Source organism: Dermacentor variabilis, chromosome 5 (assembly GCF_050947875.1).
Source record: "Dermacentor variabilis isolate Ectoservices chromosome 5, ASM5094787v1, whole genome shotgun sequence".
In the NCBI taxonomy this organism is placed as follows: Eukaryota; Metazoa; Arthropoda; class Arachnida; order Ixodida; family Ixodidae; genus Dermacentor; species Dermacentor variabilis.
This window is the reverse complement of record NC_134572.1, coordinates 23,601,379-23,617,020: the sequence shown is the minus strand read 5'-3', so window position 1 is coordinate 23,617,020 and position 15,642 is coordinate 23,601,379.

Sequence of the window (15,642 nt, the reverse complement as noted above, 5' to 3'; positions counted from 1 at the left end):
CGGAGCATGTGCACCATTTCTAATACACAGCTAATGCAAGTGCCGCGACACCTTAACGCTGAAGAAATGAATAGATGAATGAAAAATGAATAGAAATGAAATCAATGAATGATCGTGGTTACGGCACTCTTACGTGCCGTAACCACGATCTCACTATGAGGCGTGCCGTAATGAGGTGCTCCTGTTTAATTTTTACCACCTGGAGTTCTTTAGCGTGCACCCAATGCACAGTACAGGAGAGTTCTTTTATTCCGCTTCCATTAGAATGCGGACGCTGCGCTTGGTATCGAACCCGCGACCTCGAGGTCAACAGCGAAACGCCACAACCACTGGGTTACCATGGCAAATCCTGCGGAGCTCCGCACCGCCACGTAGTCGCAGAAACGCACGGAGCCTCAGTACTCGTGAAAGGCAGAAAAGCACACCTGCGCTGAACCTCAGACTCATTTTTTTTCGCCATGAGAAGGAACCTGTGACCAGGCAAGGAGGGGTTCCTAAACCAATCCGTTAGAAAAAATTGCGAAATTACCTATAGCATAGGAAGCTCAGTTGAGGTAGGACGGAGATTATATGGGGGATTCAGATTATCGAATTTGCAAAGATTGGATGGACTCGACTGAGGCAGTATATACGTAGTAAAGAAAGGAGGGCGCAGGGGGTGGTATTCGTGCTGAAGTGCACATTAGAAGACGATGGCAATGATGATGACAATGGCGACAACGGCGGCGATGATGAGGATAATGCCCGTTGAGTAATATTCCAAACATTATTGACAGCCCAAGAATAACCGAGGAAAGACAGCAGGAAATCAGAAAGAATAACGAGAACTAAAAATCTGGTTCACTAGCCTATACACTAGGGGAAGGTGAAAAGGAGTCACAAATAGTTATGAGAATTAAAAAGTTGGAATCGTAGCTGCTGGAAGTTAGAAAGCATATCTCTCTTGGGACATTGCTGCTTTTACAAGCAGTGCAGGAAAAATAGGTCCGTGCTCCAATCCAGAAGTTTCTGATGCGCACAACGAAAGCCTCATAGCCAACGCCCCCTAACGAGTGAATACAATCTCTATGAAAAAACGCCGTTATTTCTAGAGGAAATGACAACGCAGGTAACGAACCACTACTTACCGAAGGTAAGAGGTTCAACTCGGAACATTGAACATAAGATATGCAGCAAGCATCAAATCCATGTTCCAAACTGCGTTCGAAATTCACAGTACGAGAGCTTATGCAAATGTGCAATATTTGCACAGGCGTTAGTCTGCAGAAAAAAAAAAGCATGTTTTCGGAGAAGGCTACTGCATAAATTTGAATCTAGAAGTGGTTGCATATATGTATCCAGAACACTCGGCTACTTCATCGTTGATACTTCAACAAATGCTACAAGGAAAAAATGATATGCTTATCTGCATTTCAGTTGCAGGAATATTGAGAATCAACAATAAGCTCCCTTGGCTGCCTCGACGTGCGGTTTTCGCGAAGTGCCCAGAATTGTGTCAAAAATTGCTGTTTACAAAACATGGTTGTGAAACTTGTGAAGCGGTGTAAAATAGGACACATCTTACCAACATCCGCAAATAAGACTAAGCGATTGATAAACAAGTGCACGTTGACTGGACTCCGGGACAAACGTGTATGTGTGATATTTTTTCCCTCTAGATCTCCCGACCTATCGCTGCACACTGATCAACGTCGCTGATCGCGTCAATGCAGAAATTGACATTCCAGAGATAAACTGAATTCGCAGGTGTCACGTTCCACAAGAGCAATTCGATCACGAGGCACGCCGTGGTTGGGGTCTCAGAGCACTGGGTTCCTGTAATGCATGCGCAATTCATGGCACACGAGCTTTTTTCCAGTTGACCCCCATGGAACTGCGGCCACTACGACTATAGGAATTGAAGTGCCCATTCCAGTTATCAGTATGCTTTATCACTCTTTTATTTATTTATTTATTTATTTATTTATTTATTTATTTATTTATTTATTTAGGAGGTTTAGCGTCCCAAAACTGAGCATCGTGTGGTGGGAGTGCACCCCATAAATGGTGCGATGAATGCAAACACGCAGACTTACGAGATACACAAAATGCGATTCACATGATTGTCCCATCAAGAATCTAGGGACTGCTGCCGCTAGTAATGGCATCGAACAGTTGGAGCAACATCACGCCTAGAAAAGAAGGGGATAAGCAGAGTCATAACCGCCGCTGAGGCCCACTGGCCAGAGGCCCGAACCGAAACTTCTTTCCTTATCGTGTTTGTACTGCTTCGACGAGAACGATTCATTTCTGCTTCAACTATAGAGCGAGAAAATTCAACTTGCTTGAACCAGTTTACGTCCGTTTACTTAACCCAAGAATACCATAGCCTAAGAAAAGCATATTTTATTTTGTACGATAGATACAGAAAGAGAGAAGAGGAAAATAACAGGGGTTACAACCAAGTTGCGCCTGGTTTGCTATCTGAAACTGGCAAATGGGCAAATGGGAAGAAGGCGAAAGTAAAAGGGAAAAGGAAGGAAATTAAAAGGTATGCGTGCGTGCACACAGCCGCGGTCAGCGTGCAGCTTGAGGCGGTCGAACAGCCCGGCAATCTTCAAAAAGGGCAGCAGTGCTCTGCTGGCTTTCTCTCCGGATGACGGCCCTGCCCAAGGTCCCAATATTATTCTTTTATTTCTTCCAGTGCGCTTATTTGGTAAAGAAGAAAAAAATAGGAGAAAGCAACCACGCTCCTGAACTGCACAGAAATACCGAACAAAAATTGCGTCTGTTGTTCTTCACGCTACCAACAGCACAAAAAAGGGCAGGAAAAGAACATTGTGACAGTAAACACACCTCAGAAACAATACAACAAAAAGAATGCGTCAATTTTATCGCACCTACTTAAGTATAGATTGCTGTGGGGAAAAAACAACTGCCTACACCTAGAAAGTGCCTATTAATTTGAATGAGCATATATAGGTCTTCCACGAGCGTTGAACTAACTCATAGTCAACAACTTCTAACACTCACCAGTGTATTACTAACTTGCCTCCAGAAGGCGCCGCTTTGAAAGCCACAATAACTGTAATGTCACTTTTAGATGGCAGCACGCCCGCGTACATTTAGAAATGCGGAAACATAGTTAAGTCACAAGTGCCGGCAATGCATGGGTCCCATGTTCTAGAGCTGTTGGCCAAGTGGAAGCGAGAACCGTTATATATATATATATATATATATATAACGGTTATATATATATATATATACGAATCCCTGGCTCCGGACAGGCCGCCATTGGAATCTGAACCTGGCAACGTTTAACGTTAGAACGTTATCTAGTGAGGCGAGTCTAGCAGCGTTATTGGAGGCATTAGAGGGCAGTAAATGGGATATAATAGGACTCAGTGAGGGGTTAGGAGGAAAAATAGAAGCATACACAGTGCTAAAAGGAGGACACGTCCTGTGCTACCGGGGCTTAGTGGAGAGACGAGAACTAGGAGTCGGATTCCTGATTAATAAGGATATAGTTGGTAACATACAGGAATTCTACAGCATTAACGAGAGAGTGGCAGGTCTTGTGAAACTTAATAAGACGTACAAATTGAAGGTCGTACAGGTCTACGCCCCTACATCCAGTCATGATGACCAGGAAGTCGAAAGCTTTTATGAAGACGTGGAATCGGCGATGGGTAAAGTCAAAACAAAATACACTATACTGATGGGCGGCTTCAATGCCAGGGTAGGCAAGAAGCAGGCTGGAAACAAGTCAGAGGGGGAATATGGCATAGGCTCTAGAAATAGCAGGGGAGAGTTATTAGTAGAGTTTGTAGAACAGAATAATATGCGGATAATTAATGCCTTCTTCCGCAAGCGGGTTTGCCGAAAGTGGACGTGGAGGAGCCCAAATGGCGAGACTAGAAATGAAATAGACTCCATGCTCTGCGCTAACCCTGGCATCATACAAGATGTGAACGTGCTCGGCAAGGTGCGCTGCAGTGACCATAAGATGGTAAGAACTCGAATTAGCCTAGAATTGAGGAGGGAATGGAAGAAACTGGTACATAAGAAGCCAATCAATGAGTTAGCGGTAAGAGGGAAACTAGAGGAATTCCGGATCAAGCTACAGAACAGGTATTCGGCTTTAAGTCAGGAAGAGGACCTTAGTGTTGAAGCAATGAACGACAGTCTTATGGGCATCATTAAGGAGTGTGCAATAGAACTCGGTGGTAACTCCGTTATACAGCATACCAGTAAGCTATCGCAGGAGGCGAAAGGTCTGATCAAGAAACGCCAATGTATGAAAGCCTCTAACTCTACAGCTAGAATACAACTGGCAGAACTTTCTAAGTTAATCGACAAGCGTGGGACAGCTGACATAAGTAACTATAATATGGAGAGAATTGACCATGCTCTCAGGAACGGAGCAAGCCTAAAAGCAGTGAAGAAGAAACTAGGAATAGGCAAGAATCAGATTTATGCGTTAAGAGACAGAGCCGGCAATATCATTACTAATATGGATGAGATAGTTCAAGTGGCTGAGGTGTTCTGTAGATATTTATACAGGACCAGTGGCACCCACGACGATAATGTGAGAGAGAACATTCTAGAGGAATTTGAAATCCCACAAGTAACGCTGGAAGAAGTAAAGAACACCTTGGGAGCTATGCAAAGGGGGAAGACAGCTGGGGAGGATCAGGTAACAGCATATTTGTTGAAGGATGTTGGGAACATTGTTCTAGAAAGACTGGCCACCCTATATACACAATGTCTCATGACTTCGAGCGTACCGGAACCTTGGAAGAACGCTAACATAATCCTAATCCATAAGAAAGGGGACGTCAAAGACTTGAAAAATTATAGACCGATCAGCTTACTGTCCGTCGCCTACAAAGTATTTACTAAGGTAATTGCAAATAGAATCAGGAACACCTTAGACTTCTGTGAACCAAAGAACCAGGCAGGATTCCTTAAAGGCTACTCAACAGTAGACCATATTCACACTATCAATCAGGTGATAGGGAAATGTGCGGAATATAACCAGCCCTTATATATAGCTTTCATTGATTACGAAAAAGCGTTTGATTCAGTCGAAACTTCAGCAGTCATGGAGGCATTACGGAACCAGGGTGTAGACGAGCCATATGTAAAAATACTGAAAGATGTCTATAGCGGCTCCACAGCCACCCTAGTCCTCCATAGAGAAAACAAAAAAATTCCGATAAAGAAAGGCGTCAAGCAGGGACATACGATCTCTCCAATGCTATTCACAGCGTGTTTACAGGAGGTATTCAGAGACCTAGAGTGGGAAGGCTTGGGAATAAAGGTTGATGGAGAATACCTTAGTAACTTGAGAATCGCTGATGATATTGCCTTGCTTAGTAACTGGAGAGGCAAAGCAGAAGGGTGGGTCTGAAAATTACAGTATTGCCATTAAAGATTAATCTAAAAATTCTAATCTAAAACAAATTTTAAAAACCTAAAAGTTAATCTGCAGAAAACTAAGGTAATGTTTAACAGTCTGGGAAGAGAACAGCGGTTTAGCGGTATACGATAGGTAGCGAGGTACTGGAAGTGGTAAGGGAATAGCTCTGCTTAGGGCAGGTAGTGACCCCGGATCCGGATCATGAGATTCAAATTATCAGAAGAATAAGAATGGGCCGGGGCCGTTTTGCAGGCATTCTCAAATCATGAACAGCAGGTTGCCACTATCCCTCAAGAGAAAAGTGTATAACAGCTGCGTCTTAACGGTACTCGCGTATGGGACAGAAACCTGGAAGCTTACGAAAAGGGTTCTGCTTAAATTGAGGACGTCGCAACGAGCTACGGAAAGAAGAATGATGGGTGTAACGTTAAGGTTAAGAAAAGAGCAGATTGGATGAGGGAACAAGCGCGGGTTAATGACATCTTAGTTGAAATCAAGAAAAAGAAATGGGCATGGGCAGGACATGTAATGACGAGGGAAGATAACCGATGGTCATTAAGGGTTACGGACTGGATTCCAAGGGAAGGGAAGCGTAGCCGGGGGCGGCAAAAAGTTAGGTGGGCGCATGACTTAAGAACTATGCAGGGACAACATGGCCACAATTAGTACATGACCGGGGTAGTTGGAGAAGTATTGGAGAGGCGTTTGCCCTGCAGTGGGCGTAACCAGACTGATTATATATATATATATATATATATATATATATATATATATATATATATATATATATATATATATATATATATATATATATATATATATATTCGGTTTCGTTCTAGAGTAACAAAATATAGTTTAACGTTCCGGTTCTGTGCCGGTTCGTGCAAAATAACGAACGTCTTCTTTTGCATTGACGGTTCAGTTTTAGTTGGTTACTCTGCTTATGGCCAGTTCTTCGGAGCCCCGAGTTCCCCACATTAACGGCCAACATCGCACTAGAGTTACGCAATTGCAGATAAAGACATGAAAAGTGATATTGCTAAATGAATGCAATAGTTGCAACGAATTGGCATACTGGTGACAAGAAATTAATTCTAAGTTTAAAATCGAAGCCCCGAATTCAGCGAGATGGGCTGAAACAGCCCATACAGCATAATGTCATTACGGCGAGAGCGTTTTTACAGGATCTCATTTCTAGAAAGAAGTTCACCAACAGTTACCGTTACTAGTCGTAATTCGGAGCGTCAATCGACAAACTCGCAATGTACCCGTTGACCGAGGTAATTCCTGAAATACGACCACCTTCAAACCTTCTTTTAAGTGATTATTTAAGAAGTCTGCGTTTGATTGGCTGACACTGAAGCGCGAAAATGCGAGAAATAAAAGTTATCCCCTAATGACAAAATTGCCTCTGTGGACGGCTCCCAAGTGATACCAGCTAAATTACAGAAGAACGTGCCTTCGCGGTACTTCAATGTTCTTGTGTGTGTGGGTGCAAAAAAAACTGCAAGGACCCTTTTCTCTGACACCTTACGTACAACGAAAGCAGCAGAATATCGTGGGGCCCAATGTGGTAGTAATGAAGAAAACTTTGCTTTTATAAGCTGTAGACAAAGCACGTGGCTAACTCGAGAAAAGGACAAAACGAGCCAACGGCTTTCTGTGTCTAGGCTGTCGACAAGATTTTTCTCAGAGGTTGGAGAAGATGGCGCCAAATGTCGTTTAAAATGCATTAGGAGTTCCAAGTGCTCGCCCGTCGGACATGCGGCCTACTTCTGAATCATTACAATAGTGGTCATTAACGCGGTCCTTCTATACGTCACTTTTTTCTTTCTCAATTTTTCTCAGTCGGGTTTCAAAAGTAAAGCCTAAACTGTTCCCACAGTGAGCTGATTGACAGCAAGGCCAGTTCATACCATTATTTCTCCATTGACTACTCCCTTCCTTATTCTTTTCTCTTTTTCTTTTCTTTTCTTCTTTTGCGTACTTTGCAGCTGAACTTAGTTCCAACACTTTATTACGGAAGCAATTAGGAGGTCACTTTGTCGCATTCTCCTTCTGAGATCACTCTTTCCCACCTCTCTGATCGCCAGGAACATAGAAAGTATTTAGTGCAGAGCTTCCTGCGGCGCAAAGCCACGGCCCCTGTATAGTAAACGGAGAGTTCAAGTCGTCTGGAATGCTCTTCGGTCTGGTCGAAAAAGTACAGGTGTGAGAGAACAGCAAAGGAATGAAGCTGAAATTAATGAGGCCGCCACAATCAATATCCGCTCGTTTTCCTTCTTTCTTTCTTTTTTCGTGTACCACATTGAAAGAAACGATATATATATTTTTAGCAGAGGATGAGACACAGATTACTAAACTATTTCCTTTGGTGCCGCACCTAGCTTAATAGCTATGGCTTGGAAAATGTTTAAAATGCATTAGGAGCTGTGAAGTATCGCATGCGTGAATGCGTAAGCGTGTGCGCGTGCTTGTTGATAATTTATATTACTTCGCTTTATATTTCAGCTTATATTTCTTCACCTGGAATAACCTTATGAATATTAAGGACCTTGAAGATGTGGTGCCTATCCAAAAGAGAATACCGAAACGAAGATACCATCGCAGATTCTGACAAACTTGTTCATAAGGTGACCGAAATAGAAATCTATATTCAAAATCAGGCAAGCTATTGATAACATTTTAATGCACCAGTCATAATCAGCGATACGTAGTTGTGAATAGAGGAAACCTATGACTGAGAAGCGAAACAACTCAACAAGAAGAAGAAACTTTATTGAAGAATAGTCCGGCAGTTCTTGTTGTGGTGGCCTCAGGTGGCGGCTCAAAGTCCTTGGACTCGGGTGGCATCTGGGGCTTGCCGGACGGCCCAGAGCTGGTCTGCCAGCTCTGAACTTTTCATAGCCGCCTCCCAGCGGCGGCGACGCCTACGGAGAAGGTCCCCGGCGGCTCCCGCATCCGGGGTGGCGCCGGGAAGAAGCAAGCTCGAGCCTTCCCGTACCTTTCTCTATGTCCGTACTCTGGCAACGGCCGCGATTATGGACGCGTCCCGAACGCAGCTGGTTTGATTACCGTTGTTGCCGGCACATTCCCAGAGCATGTGTCGCAGCGTTGCTCTTTGTCCGCAAGTTTTACACGCGTCTGTTTGATATAAACGCGGATAGCATTGGTGTAAGATAGTGGGGCTAGGGTAGGTGTGTGTCTGGAGCAAGCGTAAAGTTACGGCCTCGTTCCTGTTCAATTTATCGTGCGGTGGCGGGAATGTGCGTATTTCGAGTCTTTAGTGTTGGGTGAGATCTCTGAACGTGGTCAGGCGATAACCCCACGCCCAGTGTGTTTCTTGTTGCTGTATTTCTGTTGTAGGGTCCCGATCCGACAGATCCGATGCCCCGCTCTCGGGGGCGGAGACGGCGGCCACATAATCAGTGGCGGCTCGGCGTGTGAGACCTCGAGCCGTGGCGTGGGCCGCCTAGTTGCTCGCGAGCGGAACATCGGTGTGTGCCGGGGTCCAGAGGAGGAAGACCGTAGAATTTTGGAGTTGCGAGGGCGAGGACGAGTCCCCGTCGTCAGAAATTTGAAGTATGCGGGCCGCTTCCCGCGATACACGACCGCGCGCGAAGCCACGGATTGCCGCCTGCGCGAGTCGCTGAGCATCGCAGCGTTCGGTACCGCGACGAGTGCTAGGGCTATCGCGGCTTCTTCGGCCGCCTCCGTGTGTCCCGTGATCACCGTGGGGCTCGCGAGACACTCACCCGTGCGGTCTACAACCGCGATCGCGTGTGCGCTTCTCCCTCCTCCATATCGCACCGCGTCTACGTACACCGCCTCGTTGCTGTTACCAAACTTCTTCTGAAGGTCGCTTGCTCGTTTGTCGCGTCTCCCGGCGTGGTGCGTCGGGTGCATGTTCTTGGGAAGCGGCGGGATGATCAGGCGGTCGCGAACTGAGGCGGGAACCGCCGTCTTTTCTCCATGCTGAGTGTGGTACGTGATGCCGAGCGACTTCAGGATGCATCGACCTGCCTTTGACCTCGATAATCGTTCATATTGCGCAACGTCGTGCGCCTAGATTAACTCGTAAAATGAGTTGTGAACTTCGAGCTCTAGAAACTTGTCGGTGCGCGCGTTGAGTGGAACGCCGACCGCCCTCTTGAAAGCCTTTCGGATCATGCATTCGACTTTGTTTTTTTCGGGCCCGATCCACTTCAACTAGGGGGCAACATACGTTAAGCGGCTTATCGCGTACGCCTGCACGAGACGGACCGCGTACTCATCACGAATACCATTGCGTCTATTCGTGATGCGACGCAAGAGTCGGGTCGTGTCATCTACCGAACGACGAAGTATTCGCACCGTCTCTCCATTATGGCCGTTTGTCTGCAGGTGTAACCCTAGGATTTTAATTTTGTCTACGTGCGGTGCGGGAGTACCATCTGCCAATGTAATGCCTATTTTGGAGTATTCCCGTTCCTCTTCGCGCAGAGTTTTACGACCTCTCCTTGTGGGTTTGTAGAGTAAGAATTCGGACTTGGTAGCCGAGCACTCGAGGCCCGTTCCACGCAAGTAATTCTGAACCGCATCTACTCCTGCCTGTAGCGTTCGCTCGACGTGACCGCCACATCCTCCCCCGGCAACCCAGAGGGTGATGTCATCCGCGTAGAGACTGTGATGTAATCTTTCTACTTCTGTTAATTTCTCGAGTAGACCGAGTAGAACTAAATGAAAGAGTAGTGGGGATATGACGGATCCTTGCGGCGTGCCGCACGGACCCGTCTCAAATTCCGGCGATTTCTCGTCGCCGACGACGATGCATGCGCGCCTTCCTGCGAGGAAAGCTCACCAGCCCCAAGCCTCTAACATTTGAAGAATAAAAGCGGTGAAGTGTACAATAATTGAATGAAAAATGTTTGAGTAAGCTTCAAGGCGAATTCCTAACAACATTAAACAGAGAAAATCGTTCATACCACGCATCTTTTTCACTCATCAGCTGCAATATTAAAATCTGTGTGACCTGATCGAGAAACGTTAACTTCACTCTAGAAAAGGGAGAAACACTAAAGCTACCACCCTGCTTTAGCTGGTTTATACGCTAAAGAATGGTTAAATGTGGCATACGAGACATGTAGAATGACCCATGCAAACAGAAAACAGCCTATGTTTTCTATTATTCTTTTTCAATAGGCGTAAATATAAAGCGTGGAAGCAAGCGCAAACATAATAGGTAAACCTTCTGCACCATGCACGAAGCTCTCATGCTGGGCTGCAACAGAACGAAAGTTGTAAAGAATGGTGAGCCCTCCGTTGCTTTTATGAACCGTGCAGTTATTCGAAGGTGACTAGGTCAGCCGTGCATTAATACAAGCCACTGTTCGTGTAATAAAGAAAAGAATTAGCGTGACCTGACGTCCAATGTCTCACGTTGCAAGTGTCGGCGCCTTTCCACGCTTGCTAATCCAAAATCATTTCTGACATCTATAACAGATGTGGTAGACAAGCGCGAAATTTATGCCCAAGACGTTTGTTGTTTTGTGTGTGCCTTGCAGGCTCCCATTTGGCGCTGTCTCGCCTCTTTTCATTTTCATTCGGATGACAACACAGCGATTCTTCGCAGGACATTCGTACGTTGACGCGGCGCGCTTGACGTTAAACAAATGACAGCATAAACCGCACAGGAGGAAAGAAGGCGCCCGATATTCTGGCTCAAAGGTGCATTAAATTTAGATACGCAGAGCTGCTGTATATAATGGGTCTCTAAAAGGCCAGACGGATGAGACTTCCTGATACGGGTGTGCTATGCTGGAAATCAGAATGGCACGTCATTTCACTGTCTGGAGATGACATAAAACGAATAAGACTTAAGTTCTAAATTTTAACGCCCCTTGTCGCAGAAAATCGAGCGTCGGCTGCCGCTTCGGCAAAAAGAATTTCGAACCACGCATTCCCAACCGCGCAGGCCCTCCATATGGGGCAAGGAAATTGCTGAACTAATTGAATTTCTCAAGGTAAAATAAGTAGAAAAATCGTAAAGTACGGCTTGCACAAAACCTACAGACACGATAGCGTCAGATAGTAATTTGAATATACGAGAAAACATAACTCTGTTACGCTGAAAGTCAAACACATACCCCTTTTAACGCGATAGCGTTTTCCAGCATGCCGTTTGAGGTCTGTCTTAGCAGGAGCAGGAGCGCGGCCCCCTTGGTTCCTTGCACACCATCAAAACAAGAACCACGAAGCTCGTCTTCGTGTAGTGTTCGCCGCCAGCGCTTCCCGCTAAACATTACGGTTACATAAGCTGCAGTTGCTGGAAAACGTGAGAAGCACTCAGGGATCACTGAATGCTATCGCGTTCCGCTCTTAAAGGCGAAGCTTAAGCGTCCTCCAAAATTTACACAAATATTCACTAAATCGTTATCGGGGCGCATATTTCAAACTCGAACATGCGATCGACCGTTACCTACTATTTTACCTACTCTGACGCAGTCGTGGACGATGAACTTGGCGTCAAAGTGCTCGTTCAGTGTCTATTGGTAATTTATTGCTTTCTTGGCTATGGTTCCGTTAGCAGCTGTGTGCAGACGTAAGAACACCACCAGCCCATTTCTAAGGGTTTAGCCGTCATCAGGCAAGTCAATTCAACTATTATGTTAGGTTAACACACCACGGCCAATCTGCATTTTTGTGAGACAACCAACCGCCATACTTCTAATACGTAACTGATTCCGCTAAATTACGGTGCTACATGTTTGTTATCATGATCGGATAAAAAAATTAAGTGGTGTAAGGTTGCTGCACAGCAAACTTAAGGAGAATTTAAGCGCTATCGCTATATTTTTTCTCTGCTGTACACTGTACTCTCTTGCCTCGACTTAGTATATCGGCCGACCGTCCCATAATATGATATTTTGACTGCATTGTTCGTTCCCGTTGTTCTACAAGCATGACGAGAGCACAGCGACGACTGTTAACATCATTCGGTAAGGTCAGCAGACATGCACCAAGGACAGCTTATCCGCGACCCACTCCAAACTGATCTCTACCAACGGCACGAACACAGACTGGTTTGCCATTAGCCTTGATCTTCTCCTTTCCAATTCATATTTCGTTCATTTCCAGCTTCCCCCCGTCTTTTCTTTTTCTTATTTCTCTTTTCGGCCATTGCGCGACGCTATGTATATTTACCGCCGCTCAGCTACTCTCCGCGCCATTCAGATGGTGTTCACCACGCAGAAAGCCTGTAGTCACCGAGTGCGCGCAGATATGGCAAGGGGTTCTTCGTTTGATGTCAATAATGAATGGAAGCTACAGCACTCGACAGAAACCTTTTGCTTCCTTTCATTTTGTGGTGATCTTTCTATTACTCGGTCAAGCAGAAGCAAGTTTCCATTGATGTAGTTTGAAGTAGGGGGTCCATAGTCGGCGAAATACAGTCGGGGAGGAGGATATTTAAGTTCTTTACTCAAAAAGGAGCAACCCTTGGCAAAAAAGATCTATATGCTTAGTCGCTCTTCTTTGATAAAAATGCCGTTCGTTCATGCTGCCTATGAAGTGCTATGATAACAGCGTCCGTAAGTCAGAGTATGCTAGACTCATGTGTTTAATGTTGACTATCCGGGAACACGATGCAGCACTGAAATCAGCAAAACACACATTTAAAAATCGATACTAAAGACATCCCTAAGCGTTCCTTAAATAACACGCGCCCACGTACTGGCAAATGGATTCAGGAAACTTTATCTTTGGCACTCCATCTTCATTTCATTACTTTCTCATTGAGACAGCGATGTTTTTCAACAACTTTTATCTATAGTTAAATACGCTCTTTTAGTGCGCACTATGTCAAGTGTCCCGCCAAAAGAAATAGACAAACCTACTGCTGCAACATTTTCTCGATGTAACTTGTAATTTTTGCGCTACAAAAAGCCAGAATAGTCATGTCTGCCAGCGTCGGAGCTGAGACATCTTGTCACTCCCAACGTCATGCGCGATGAGCCGATGAAATCTGCATGACGGGAATCAGACGTATAGTTACTCTGAATCACCAGTGACTAAACTACACAGTCGTTCTACAATACCTATTCCAGAGCGTTGCGACGGCTTCAGGAGGTCTAGAAGACAGTTGTAAACTTTCAAACTTCGAACGCAACGAAGGTGAGTAGCGCGCGTCGCGTTACGTTGTTCCTTTAGAGCAGTGAGGACTTATGTGTATACGTAAGTCACGGCGGGCGGTAAACAATCGACAATTACAATTTTTCCCTCACTTGTCACTTCTACCACTTGCCCCACCGGCCACTCCTTGTGCAGAACTTTGGTTAAAATCGGCTAGTGTTGGAATATTTACTTTAAGAACTGTTTCACCTTGAGATGCGTTGGCTTTAAGCCTATAAGAAATCATTACGCGCGAAAGCGAGCTCTAACTGTTTGATTAGAAAAGGTGCAGTTGAAAATTGTGTAATCAATTTGACCACTTGGAGCGCAGAGAAATATGTGACAAGATAATTTGACAGCAATAATTATTAAAGTTTCTTTTAATGCACTTTTCATGCCGTCGGTCACAGCTACCATCATTTTTACTTGCCACAGAAAGCCAGCAAAGGGGAAAAATTCATTGGTCATCACCAAATGCTCAGATTCACCCCTTTGAACGCGACGGTGTTAGACACCAAACAAGCAAGCAGCCTTAATACACCCATAAGGGCGCTAAAATATTTGGCTTGTATTCCCGACTTCGCGCATTGCATTGAATTCTGGGTAACCTGTGCGCCGATTCTTGTGGCAGAGGCATGTCATATGATTTTGTTGTCAAGAATAAAATATGTGAATCGATCATGTAGATTACCTGACCATGCTATTTTCGTATGCTTTCTCGAGTACTTAGCCAAGAGGCATGCTAAAGAATGTCATATGGTCAGAATTAATTGATAGCCTCCTTGCTACGATGTATCCATAGCCCAAATGTCCTTATTGGCGTTAGGTTGCCAAGAGACGATAGCGCACTTCGTGTGTGCTTGTCGGCGTTTCAATGCACAAAGCCCTAAACTCTAGGCTCGACGAGATTGAAAACCGTTCCCTTACGGAAGCCAGAATTATTGCGCCCCCGTCCCAGCCGGCGTTGGCCCGAACTGTTTTAAAAGCGCTAATATGCTTTTTAAAAAAAACGTGACTCATTGAAAAAATATAGAAACTCTTTTCCGACTCCTACGCCATCTCCCGGTGCATAGTAGCCAGTGTTAAGAACGGCCAGCTGCAGCGCAAGTTTGCCAGCCATTTATGCCAGCGGTGGCAAACTCATTTTGGAACGCCGCCGCCAACCTCTAGCCACGGCATGACTAAGTCGACTTTGTGTCGGGAACAATACGCACGTCCTCCACTCTCCGTCGCTTCAGTTAGGATGCGTTTGACGAAGCAGGCTTTGTGCTGAAACCGCCACCGTTACGCTCTAGCCTCGTCGCCGTTGTGACGGAATGAGTTCGGCGGGCCAGCTATTGTTACCGAACTCCCCAACGCGGGCCTGATCTGCTACGGATAGGGGAGTTGCCGTGGGAACGTCGTCGTAGGCTCCTTCACACGCGCCGACCAAGACGCAAGACAATGTGCTACCCGGGGTGTGGTTTGTGTGGTATGGTGTGTGTGATGCGTGCGTACGTGTGTGCGTGTGCGTGTGTGTGCGTGTGTGTGTGTGTGTGTGTGTGTGTGTGTAAGTCGTACCAGGGAGAGGCGGCGTGTTTAGTGTTTACAATGGCTGGACGAACGTTTCCGTCCCCTTGGACTCGTGCTCGTCGGCGTGCTCTGTGCTCGAAATGTACTCGTGAGCTGTGTGCTCGTTTGCTGTATGTTTTGTCTTGCGGGCTCCATTTGGGTGCCACGCTAGACTGTCGATGTATGCCTTGTTTAAACTGTAAATAATGTAAATAAACCCTGCTCGCCTAAGTCCCGACGAAGAGTCAAGTTCTTCCCTACGACTACGACTGCAAAATCTTACAAACGCTGTCAGAGGCGAGATCGTCCGAAAAATCTAATACCAGCCGGATACTTAATCTGGTTAACCTCTCAGCCTTTCACCGCTCGTTTTCCGTTCCTTGGCATTAGATCACATGGATCGCGATTATCCCCGCCTTTTAACAGTTTATGCATTGCACCGGCTACTAAGAGAAAGACCTTGCGACTTTAACTGAAGTGCTGTCCGCACACGTATCTACACCTTCTCTCTCCCTTCTTTCTCTTCCCCTTCTCCCTTCCCC